The sequence below is a fragment of the Hyperoodon ampullatus genome, assembly GCF_949752795.1.
Source record: "Hyperoodon ampullatus genome assembly, chromosome: 5".
Lineage (NCBI taxonomy): Eukaryota > Metazoa > Chordata > Mammalia > Artiodactyla > Ziphiidae > Hyperoodon > Hyperoodon ampullatus.
Genome location: NC_136918.1, coordinates 130,359,759 through 130,372,796, shown reverse-complemented (window position 1 = coordinate 130,372,796; position 13,038 = coordinate 130,359,759).

The window sequence follows — 13,038 nt, the reverse complement described above, 5'->3', positions numbered from 1 at the left end:
CTTTTTTATTACTTTCTAATTTTTTATTTTTAATAATATTTTTTATTTTAATAACTTTATTTATTTTATATATATTTTTTTCTTTATTTCTTTCTTTCTTCTCCCTTTTCTTCTGAGCCATGTGGCTGACATGGTCTTGGTGCTCTGTCCAGGTGTCAGGCCTGAGTCTCTGATATGGGAGAACCGAGTTCAGGACATTGATCCACCACAGACCTCCTGGTTCCACGTAATATCAAATGGTGAAAGCTTTCCCAGAGATTCCCATCTGAACGCCAAGACCAAGCTCCACTCAACGACCAGCAGAGCCTACAGTGCTGGAAACACTATGCCAAACAACTAGCAAGACAGGAATACAACCCCACCCATTAGCAGAGAGGCTTCCTAACATCATAAGGTCACAGAAACCCCAAAACACACAACTGGACACTGTCCTGCACATCAGAAAGACAGGATCCAATCTCATCCACCAAAACACAGGCACCAGTCCCTTCCACCAGGAAGCCTACACAATCCAGTGAACCAGCCTTACCTACTGGGGACAGACAACAAAAACAATGGGAACTACGAACCTGCAGCCTGCAAAAAGAAGACTCCAAACACAGTAAATTAAAAAAATGAGAAGACAGAGAAATACACAGCAGATGAAGGAGCAAGGTAAAGACTCACCAGACCGAACAAATGAAGAGGAAATAGGCAGTCTACCTGAAAAAGCATTCACAGTAATGATATTAAAGATGATCCAAAATCTTGGAAATAGAATGGAGAAAATACAAGAAACTTTTAAGAGGACCTTGAAGCACTAAAGAGCAAAGAAACAATGATGAACAACAAAATAAATGATTTAAAAATTCTGTAGAAGGAATCAAGAGCAGAATAACTGAGGTAGAAGAACGGATAAGTGACCTGGGAGATAAAGTAGTGGAAATAACTATGACAGTGCAGAATATAGAAAAAAGAATAATAAGAATTGAGGACGGTCTCAAAGACCTCTGGGACAACATTAAATGCACCAACATTCAAAATATAGGGTTCCAAAAGAAGAGAAAAAGAAAGGGACTGAGAAAATATTTGAAGAGATTATAGTTGAAAACTTCCCTAATATGGGAAAGGAAATAGTCAATCAAGTCCAGGAAGCATAAAGAGTCCCATACAGGATAAATGCAAAGAGAAACACGCTGAGACACATATTAATCAAGCTGACAAAAATAAATATACAGAAAAAATATTAAAAGCAGCAAGGCAAAAGCAACAAATAATATACAAGGGAATCCCCATAAGGTTAAGAGCTGATCTTTCAGCAGAAACTCTGCAAGCCAGAAGGGAGTGGCAGGACATATTTAAAGTGATGAAAGGGAAAAAAACTACAACCAACATTACTCTACCCAGCAAGGATCTCATTCAAATTTGACAGAGAAATCAAAACCTTTACAGACAAGCAAAAGCTAAGAGAATTCAGCACCACCAAACCAGCTTTACAACAAATGCTAAAGGAACTTCTGTAGTCAGGAAGCACAAGAGAAGTAAAAGACCTACAATAACAAACCCAAAACAATTAAGAAAATGGTAGTAGGAACATACATATCGACAACTACCTTAAATGTAAATGGATTAAATGCTCCAATGAAAAAAACATAGACTGGCTGAATGGATACAAATACAAGACCCATATATATGCTGTCTAAAAGAGACCCACTTCAGACCTAGGGACATATACAGACTAAAAATGAGGGGATGGAAAAAGATATTCCATACAAATGGAAATCAAAAGAAAGCTGGAGTAGCAATTCTCATATCAGACAAAATAGACTTTAAAATAACGACTATTACAAGAGACAAAGAAGGACACTACATAATGATCAAGGGATCAATCCAAGAGGAAGTTATAACAATTGTAAATATTTATGCACCCAACATAGCAGCAGCTCAATACATAAGGCAAATGCTAACAGCCATAAATGAGGAAATCGACAGTAACACAATCATAGTAGGGGACTTTAACACCCCACTTTCACCAATGGACAGATCATCCAAAATGAAAATAAATAAGGAAACACAAGCTTTAAATGATACATTAAACAAGATGGACTTAATTGATATTTATAGGACATTCCATCCAGAAACAACAGAATACACATTCTTCTCAAGTGCTCATGGAACATTCTCCTGGATAGATCATATCTTGGGTCACAAATCAAGCCTTGGTAAATTTAAGAAAATTGAAATTGTATCAAGTACCTTTTCTGACCACAACGCTATGAGACTAGATATCAATTACAGGAAAATATCTGTAAGAAATACAAACACATGGAGGCTAAACAACACACTACTTAATAACCAAGAGGTCACTGAAGAAATCAAATAGGAAATAATAAAATACCTAGAAATAAATGACAATGAAAACACGGCGACCCAAAATCTAAGGGATGCAGCAAAAGCAGTTCTAAGAGGGACGTTTATAGCAATACAATCTTACATTAAGAAACAAGAACCATCTCAAATAAACAACCTAACCTTACACTTAAAGAAATTAGAGAAAGAAGAACAACCCCCCCCCCCAAAGTTAGCAGAAGGAAAGAAATCATAAAGATCAGATGAGAAATAAATGAAAAAGAAATGAAGGAAACAATAGCAAAGATCAATAAAACTAAAAGGTGGTTCTTTGAGAAGATAAACCAAATTGATAAACCATTAGCCAGACTCATCAAGAAAAAAAGGGAGAAGACTCAAATCAATAGAATTAGAAATGAAAAAGAAGTAACAACTGACACTGCAGAAATACAAAGGATCACGAGAAATTACTACAAGCAACTATATGCCAATAAAATGGACAACCTGGAAGAAATGGACAAATTCTTAGAAAAGCACAACCTTCTGAGACTGAGCCAGGAAGAAACAGAAAATATAAACAGACCAAGCAAAAGCACTGATATTGAAACTGTGATTAAAAATCTTCCAACAAACAAAAGCCCAGGACCAGATGGCTTCACAGGTGAATCCTATCAAACATTTAGAGAAGAGCTAACACTTATCCTTCTTAAACTGTTCCAAAATATAGCAGAAGGAGGAACACTTCCAAACTCATTCTAAGACGTCACCATCACCCTGATACTAAAACCAGAGAAAGATGTCCTTAAAGAATAAAACTACAGACCAATATCACTGATGAATATAGATGCAGTAATCTTCAACAAAATACTAGCACACAGAATCCAACAACAAATTCAAAGGAGAAGACAACATTATCAAGTGGGGTTTATCCCAGGAATGCAAGGATTCTTCATTATATGCAAATCAATCAATGTGATACACTGTGATAAGAAATTGAAGGAGAAAAACCATATGATCATCTCAATAGGTGCAGAAAAAGTTTTCAACAAAATTCAACACCAATTTATGATAAAAACCATCCAGATAGTAGGCTTAGAGGTAACTTACTTCAACATAATGAAGGCTATATATGACAAACCCACAGCTAACTTCGTTATCAATGGTGAAAAACTGAAAACTTTTCCTCTAAGATCAGGAACAAGACAAGGTTGCCCATTCTCACCACTATTATTCAACATAGTTTTGGAAGTTTTAGCCACAGCAATCAGAGAAGAAAATGAAATAAAAGCAATCCAACTCAGAAAAGAAGAAGTAAAACTGTCCCTGTTTGTAAATGACATAGTCCTATCCATAGAGTATCCTAAAGATGCTACCAGAAAACCACTAGAGCTAATCAATTAATCTGGTAAAGTAGCAGTATACAAAATTAATACACAGAAATCTCTTGCATTCCTATACACTAATGACAAAAATCTGAAAGAGAAATTAAGGAAACACTCCCATTTACAATTGAAACAAAAAGAATAAAATACCTAGGAATAAACCTAACTTTGGAGACAAAAGACCTTTATGCAGAAAACTGTAAGACACTGATGAAAGAAATTAAGGATGATACCAACAGATGGAGAGATATACCATGTTCTTGGATAGGAAGAATCAACATTGTGAAAATGACTCTACTACCCAAAGCAATCTACAGAGTGAATGCAATCCCTATCAAACTACCAATGACATTTTTCACAGAACTAGAGCAAAAAATTTCACAATTTGTATAGAAACACAAAAGACCCTGAATAGCCAAAGCAATCTTGAGAAAGAAAAATGGGGCTTGAGGAAACAGGCTCCCTGACTTCAGACTATACTACAAAGCTACAGTAATCAAGACAGTGTGGTACTGGCACAAAAACAGAAATATAGATCAGTGGAACAGTATAGAAAGCCCAGAGAAAAACCCACACACATATGGTCACCTTATTTTTGATAAAGGAGGCAAGAATATACAGTGGTGAAAAGACAGCCTCTTCAATAAGTGGTGCTGGAAAAACTGGACATCTACATGTAAAAGAATGAAATTAGAGCACTCCCTAACACCATACACAAAATAAACTCAAAATGGATTAAAGACCTAATTGTAAGGCCAGATACTATCAAACTCTTAGAGGAAAACATAGGCAGAACATTCTATGACATAAATCACAGTAAGATCCTTTTAGACCCACCTCCTAGGGAAATGGGAATAAAAACAAAAATAAACAAATGGGACCTAATGAAACTTAAAAGCTTTTGCACAGCAAAGCAAACCATAAAAAAGATGTAAAGTCAACCCTCAGAATGGGAGGAAATATTTGCAAATGAAGCAACTGACAAAGGATTAATCTCCAGCATTTACAAGCAGCTTATGAAGGACAATATCAAAAACACAAACAACCCAATCCAAGAATGGGCAAAAGACCTAAACAGACATTTCTACAAAGAAGATATACCGATTGCCAACAAACACATGGAAGGATGCTCAACATCACTAATCATTTGGGAAATGCAAGTCAAAATTACAATGAGGTATCACCTCACATGGGTCAGAATGGCCATCATCAAAGAATCTACAAACAATAAATGCCTGAGAGGGTGTGGAGAAAAGGGAACCCTCCTGCACTGTTGGTGGGAATGTAAATTGATACAGCCACTATGGAGAACAGTATGGAGGTTCCTTAAAAAACTAAAGATAGAATTACCTTATGACCCAGCAATCCCACTACTGGGCATATACCCTGAGAAAACCATAATTCAAAAAGAGCCATGTACCACAATGTTCATTGCAGCTCTATTTACAATAGCCAGGACATGGAAACAACCTAAGTGTCCATTGACAGATGAATGGATAAAGAAGATATGGCATATATATACAATGGAATATTACTCAGCTATAAAAAAAAATGAAATTGAGTTGTTTGTAGTGAGGTGGATGGACCTAAAGTCTGTCATAAAGAGTGAAGTATGTCAGAAAGAGAAAAACAAACACCACATGCTAACACATATATATGAAATCCAAAAACAAAAAAAAGGTTCTGAACAACCTTACGGGCAGGACAGGTTAAAGACGCAGAGGTAGAGAATGGACTTGAAGACACGGGGAGGGGAAAGTGTAAGCTGGGACGAAGTGAAAGAGTGACATGGACATATATACACTATCAAATGTAAAATAGATAGCTAGTGGGAAGCAGCTGCATAGCACAGCGAGAGCAGCTCAGTGCTTTGTGACCACCTAGAGGGGTAGATAGAGAGGGTGGGAGGGAGACGCAAGAGGGCAGAGATATGGGGCTATATGTATACATGTAGCTGATTCACTTTGTTATACAGCAGAAACTAACACAACATTGTAAAGCAATTATACTCCAGTAAAGATGTTAAAAAATAGTGTCTATCAGTCCACAAGTGGATGCTACTTCTGTTGTCTAGAGGGATTTTCTAACGTTTTCAGAATTACATAACTTAAAAATTCATTTTTAACCAGTAATGTGGTAGCAGTATTGTGGCTGCAGAATGTAACTTCATTTATGGACATTTCCTTTGAAGGTTAAATACAGTTGTGTGTGTGTGTGTGTGTGTGTGTGTTTACACAGGATCACCCAAAGTAAGCTAATGTGTAGTTTTATCATTACTCATGGGCTTGTAAGTTTTTAAACCCATTCCGTACAAACTGCAATACATCCCACATGGACTCAGAGAAGCTGTGCACAGGGGTCTGGTCAGCACTTTTACAGGTGAGCACAGTGGGGCTCAGCATGGTTTAGTAGCTTGATCACAGTCACATGATCAGAAAGACGGAATGGGCTTCCCCACCCGGGTCTTGCAACATAGCACTGGGTTTACTGCCATTCCTCATAAAGTTTTCCTCCCCAGGCCAAAGCGATTCCCTATATCCAGGCATTATTTTCAATTTGTCTCTTCCCCCTTCACTTCCATATTGAAAGCATCAGCTACACCTGTAGACTCCATGGCCACAACATACGTGACAGATCCTTCTAGAAGTGTCCATCCTCATTACTAGCTGAAGGCATCTTCACATCCTGATGCACTCTTTAAAGTGATTTTTGACTGGATATCCTGCTTCCTTCTATTCTCTGCTCCTTTAAACCTTTCTCCACAGGCAGACTGAGTATTCTCTTCTCCTTAACACCTTTCTCCACAGGCAGCCAGATGATTTTTATAATAGTCTTGAAGCCTTCCAAAAGCTTGTCTTCTCACCTACTATAAAATCCCCATGTGTGGAATATTGCAGACCCTCCATGGGTCAGCCATGCCTGACTCTCAGACCTCTGTCCTCCACCCTTTCCCTCCCTTTCTTCACTCCTGACAGTGGGGCTTCTTTGTGCTTTTCAAGCAAGTTGAGATGCTTCCCTCCCTCAGGGTTTTTGTACCAGCTCTTACATCTTTCTGGAATGCTCTCTCTAATCCCATAGAATTTCATATAGTTAGATTAAATTTTTAGATTGGCTCTAGCTTAATATTACCTCTTTCCGACCGCCCAGTATAAAACAGCTTCTCAGACACTTTCTATCACAGCACTCTACTGTGATTCTCAACATAGCTATCTATTTTATCAGCTATCCTTATCACACGTACATTCCTTTATTTTAAACGCCTATATTCTGTTGATCTTCTTCATGTCAGCATGTATGGTAGTGAGCAAGGCTTTGCTTATCTTATTCACCTCTGCTTTCTCAGTGCCTAGCACTATTTGTGAATGAACACAGGGGTGATGCTAGGTCTAATTTTTCCTGTTTCATGCATCATGCTTTTTCGTTATCATCCAGCTTACTGAAATGACAGGCGTTCACCCCGTGGCGAGGAATGCGGACTCTGAAGGCAGATACACACGGCTCAAATCCAAGCTCGACTAGTCACTAGCAGGGCAACTTTAGACAAGTGAGTTTCTCAGAATCTCAGTGTCCTCCTCAGTAAAATAGAGAGCTAATAATAGTATCCACCTCATGGAGTTGTTGAGACAAACGTGTAAACATGGCAACAATGATAAGGTACAGAGAACCCTGTCAGCCACATGGTAAACACCTTATGTGTCAGCTGTTCTTACTGTAAGATGTGTATATATAATGTAGGTCATATAGTTTTGTTATATATAAAAAACAGGACATTTATAGGCTTTTATTACTTATATATATCTATATTATAGATGTAATGTTAGATAGTTTTCTTATTCTATTACTTGATAGAGTAGCAAATAGAAAGTGTTACAAGATTTGTGAAATACCATAAAATAGATGCCAGCCAGCCACTCTTTTCTTAGCTGGCTCTGCTACAAGATTCAGATAGGTTCCTCCTGGTAGCCTTCCTTCCTTCCTTCCTTCTTTTCTTCCTCCCTCCCTCCTCACCCTCCCTCTGTCTCTCTATTTCAAATAGCTTTTATTTATTTATTGTAAGAACACTCAACACGAGGTCTACCCTCTTAACATTCATTGAAGTGCACAACACAGCACTGTTAACTATACGCACGATGTTGTACAGCAGATGTCTAGAACTTAAAACTCTATGTAACAGTTTTGATGAAGTAAACATCTCCGGTAGAACGTGCAGTTACGACAAACTTCCTGAAGGTGACAGCAGAGGTCTAAGGTTTGGAAAAAGCTCCAGGGTCCTTACAGACACCCTGTATGATTTGAAGGGGTGAGAAAAGTTATCCCATGGGTCTGCTTTCGTATCTTAAAATTCCCTTTCATTATTATTGCTGGGAAGGGGTGTGTCATGGTATTTCGGGAAGCTTCTCTAATGCAAATGATATCTGGGAGGCGGGAGCTTGCTGTTATTCATCAAAACCTCAGGCAAAATGAGAGCACTGGTGCATTAATAGGATGCAAGGAAGTGGAACTGGGGGACGTGAGATAGCGGCGGGTAGCAGGAAGAAAAAGGCTTGCGTTTGGGCGCGTCCCAGAACGCCTTGATCTGCAGGGAGGGGCACAGCCAGGAAAAGCCAGAGCTGAACCCTCTCTAAATCACGGGGCCAAGCAGTTCCCTCTTGGCTGGGTCTAAGGTTTGAACACCTAGAAAAACGTCATTTATAAAGTTTAAATAACATGTAGATTCCACAGTGTTTATGTGTACATATCAGGTTCTCTGTATTTATTAGAGATCAGAGGAATAATAAAATGGATAAAAGGAGACCAGGAATATTGTCAAGGGTTCAGATAGTGGCTCTTTGTGTGTGTGTGTGTGTGTGTGTGTGGTACGCGGGCCTCTCACTGTTGTTGTCTCTCCCGTTGCGGAGCACAGGCTCCGGACGCGCAAACTCAGCGGCCATGGCTCACGGACCCAGCCGCTCCGCGGCATGTGGGATCTTCCCGGACCGGGGCACGAACCCGTGTCCCCTGAATCAGCAGGCGGACTCTCAACCACTGCGCCACCCGGGAAGCCCAGATAGTGACTCTTTGCAATTAAATGTGAAGTACTTAGTATGCTCCACTAGAGAGCGGTATTACCCCACAAAATGTTTACACCAAAGGGTTCCATCTTGTAAGCCAAGTGGACCGCCTACTACCACGCGTGTTTCCCGTTTGTAGCAGTGATTGGAATTATGCCTATAAGGAGCAATTATTCTTTATTTGCGCTTTTTTCCATAAATGAAAAATACATTTTTTTTTTGGTTGTTGTTGCTAATAGTGGCTGCTTTAGGTATACTTCAGTCATTGTCTGGGATTATTAGATGGGGGCCTAATTGTTGTATTGTCTGTGACTCTATGCATTTTATGATTCAAAATTATCAGTGAAAAAAAAAAACAAAACAACTAAGCAACATGTGAACTGATGTCTAATACCCTCACGGCCAGAATATATCAACTGCTGCAAAATTGCAAGACAAAATAACATAAAGCTGTTCAGTCCATAATTTACTCTTTTTGATTTGCAGTCTATGCCTTTTCCTAATAGCATAAAACAAAATGGTTACAAAATATCGTTCATATGGTTTACACATTTTATGACCATTTGTGTATAAAACAGCCCTCTGTAAGTGCATTTAGTGGTTGAAGAGTTTGCCAAGGTGATTATCAAATAAGATAATGTATGCAAACTATCTAGCTCAAGTTGTACACATAGCAGGGATCATAAAAAGTGGAGGCTGCTGCTCCATTTATTAAGAGAAACAATAGATTAGGGAATAGGTACAACAGTCCTTTACTACGGTGGTACAGGAGCAGCCAAACAGTGAAATATCAGGCTGATGCTTTAGCAGAAACCACTATATCAGGGCAGGAATAACAACAAAATATTCTATCTTCAAGATACACTGCAGACCACAGTGCTCAGCAATGAACCGCTAACACCTCTCAAGAAGAGCAAATCCATATTTTTCTATTTTGCTCGATTTGGATTAAATCTCCAGGGAAAACTTAAAAGAATACTTCTGGGGGCAGTTTTTGCTGGGATCTGCTGACTGTCTGGTTTCTTGGACAGCTTCAGAGCAATAGGATATTTGGTAGCCATAGTGACATTGCCGCTTCAAGACTATTGGACTGTATAGGGCATAACAGGCAAAGATGAGTGGCCTTAATGGCTGGGATCATCCAATTTTCACTGTCTTCTCTTGTTTTAGACTTCTTCCTCCTCCTAGTAGGTATAGATGGGGAGAATTCCTTAAGTGAGGTCTCTTGTTTGGACCAATTTAGACTCTAGCCATTCTTCAAGCTTTTTCCTCCCTCCCTCCCTCCCTCCCTCTCTCTCTCCATCCCTCCCTCCCTCTCTTCTTTCCTTCCTTCCTTCACCTCCCTCTCTCCCTTCCTTTTTTCTTTCTGGGCATCCTAATGCCTTGTTTCTTATTGTATTCTCTTCATTTTAGATCCAAACATTAGAAGCAAAGACTTTATTTAACCTATTTCCTGTTATGGAATGAATTGTATCCCCTCTTTCCATATATATGTTGAAGTCCTCACCCCCAGTAGCTCAGAATGTAACTGTATTTGGAGACAGGTCTTTAAAGAGTTATTTAAGGTTAAATGAGGTCATCAAGGTGGCCCTAACCTAATGACTGATGTCCTTATAAAAAGACATTGGGACACAGACACACAGAGGGAAGACCCTGTGAAGACACGGAGAAGACGGCCATCTATAAGCCAAGGAGAGAGGTCTCAGAAAAAAACCAAACCTGCTGACATCTTGATCTTGGACTTCCAGCCTCCAGAACTGTGAGACAACAATCTTCTGTGGTTTAAGTGGCCCAGTCTGTGGTACTTTGTTACAGCCGCCCTAGCAAATGAATATATCCCCTTAGAATATACATAAATAATGGAACACTTCAGGAATGTTTGCCTCATCCCTGCTCAGGAGCCGTGCTGATCTTCTCCATATCAGTCTAATTTTAGTATATGTGCTTCTGAAGATAGTACTCCCTGTAGATTCCTTAACCCCCAAATTTACCAAAGGTTTTTTTTTTTTTTTTTTAAACTGGGCTTTGCTGGAGTTAGGGTCTCACCCCTGCTGTGGCCACATCCCACCTGTTGCTGCCCACTTAGCAGTTGCATGAGTGTGAGCCGGCACCGAATCACAGTATTTCTGAGCAGTTTCAGGGCCCCTCTACTAGGTACAGCACGTTGATTCACTTTCAAATTTAACACCACCGCATGTGCAAAAGCATCATCAAGAAACGGAACAAACTTAAAAATGGTATGTGTGGGTGGGAAGGAATCGGGACCGTGACTAAAGGGAAAATATTGGTCAAAAACTTTCTCTTACTGTTGTGTTGGCAAAATGTTTCTCCCTCAATAGAATGACCACATGTCTATAGAGCTCATTAAAATTCCCCTGTTTGGGTGAAAATACTGAAATAAAATACTGCAGATGGCAGCATGACATTACACATGATGATTTTGGAGCAAAGCCACTGCATCATTGTCCCACTTTCCTTTTTTTTTTTCTAGTGGGTAAGTTACTGGAACATTTTAAAAAATGATTATTTATGGTGAAAACTTGCATAGGCAATTATGCCTGTTTTTCAAGTTCACTTCCATGGCCTGTACGACAAAGTACCAATCAGCAACATCCCCTTGAAAAGACTCTAGGCAAATACACTGTTATTCTAGCTACCCACCAGGAGAATCCCAAGTTTAGATTTCAACCTATTTTGAAATTCAACTTCAGAGATGTGCCCAACCTTCTTTGAAGTTCCTAAAGATAAGTTTACCAAATGTTAACAAAGAAATAATTGTTCTCAGAACTTACGGCAACAAAGTGATGAGACTGAGATCTGCCTTTTAGACTGATGCACACATGGTACTCTGTAAGGGACATACAGACACAGTTCAATGTTCCCCCCATTCTTTTTTTTTTTTTTTTTTTTTGCGGTATGCGGGCTTCCCACTGTTCCCTCCCGCTGCGGAGCACAGGAGGCTTCGGATGCGCAGGCCCAGCGGCCATGGCTCACGGGTCAAGCTGCTCTGCAGCACGTGAGATCCTCCCAGAATGGGGCACGAACCCGCGTCGCCTGCATCAGCAGGCGGACTCCCAACCACTGCGCCACCAGGGAAGCCCCCCCACATTCATTTTTAACCAGAAAAAATAATTGCTTTGGGAACTCCAATAATGACTGTTTTCAGAAAAATCTCTAAACACCAGGTCAGCAATTTTTTTCTCTTCACGTTCAGGCAGTAAATATTTTCAGGTTTTGGGCCACATGACCTCTATCATAACTCTGCCTTATACCCGAAAGCAGCCATGGACAATATGTACACCAACTGGTGTGGCCGTGTTCTAATAAAACTTTATTTATAAAAGCAGGTGGACAGATTTGGCTGTACATAGTTTGCCAATGTCTGCTCTAAACCTGGGCTTGCTAACTCTCTGTGGAAGACTCCCTGTATTAAGTTTGAATTCATCTATGAACATTTTGCCCTCCCTCATCTTTTTTGTTTGTTTGTTTCCCACACTTACATGCTGCTACAATTCATATATATTTCAAGCATGACCTTGTGTCATTTTTTTTGAGCTAAAATGTTGAGCTTGAGACACGTTTAATCATAGTGGTGGCCTGGGCTTATTTCATTTTTTCTTATTTCTTCCCATGGGGCCCATCTGGCTTGGATTCAACCTTAGGAATAAGGGTTTGGATTTGTGTCTGTGCTTGTTTCGAAACTGGCCCAGTAAGTGTAAAGGTAATGGAGCAAATGCTCTTCAGGTACCTTGGAGGTAAAGCATGTGTCTAGTAAGCAAACAACCAGCTTAGGGAGTTATTTACATTGGTAATTATATTAGAGGTCACATAAACATGCATTTATGAACAGTGCCCTGTATGTAATAAAATGCACTAAGCAATTTTCAAAAAGGTGATGTGTTTACTAATATGTTTATCAACAGTCAGGTTCCATAGGAGGCTAAATCCAAATACAGTTCACTCAAGGCCAATGTCTAATCTCTGGTTGAAGATGGTCCAGGTGTTGATAATGATGATGAGTTTGTGGAAATCAGCAAACATGATATCCTCAAGTCTACCTTAAGGCAGACCTGAACCCTGGTTGGCCCCAGACTGTCTTCCTTCTTGAAGGGATTCCCTTGAAGGGAATTGAGCCACTAGGCTGTTTCCCACCTGCCCAGACTGGAGCAGACCCCAGAAGAGTAATCAAATCATTTCCAGGAACTTCTTCTGTGGAAGGTATATATGGAAGGATGCTTTTGATAGCTTCTGGCCTCACTTTAATTCTAAGGTTATAA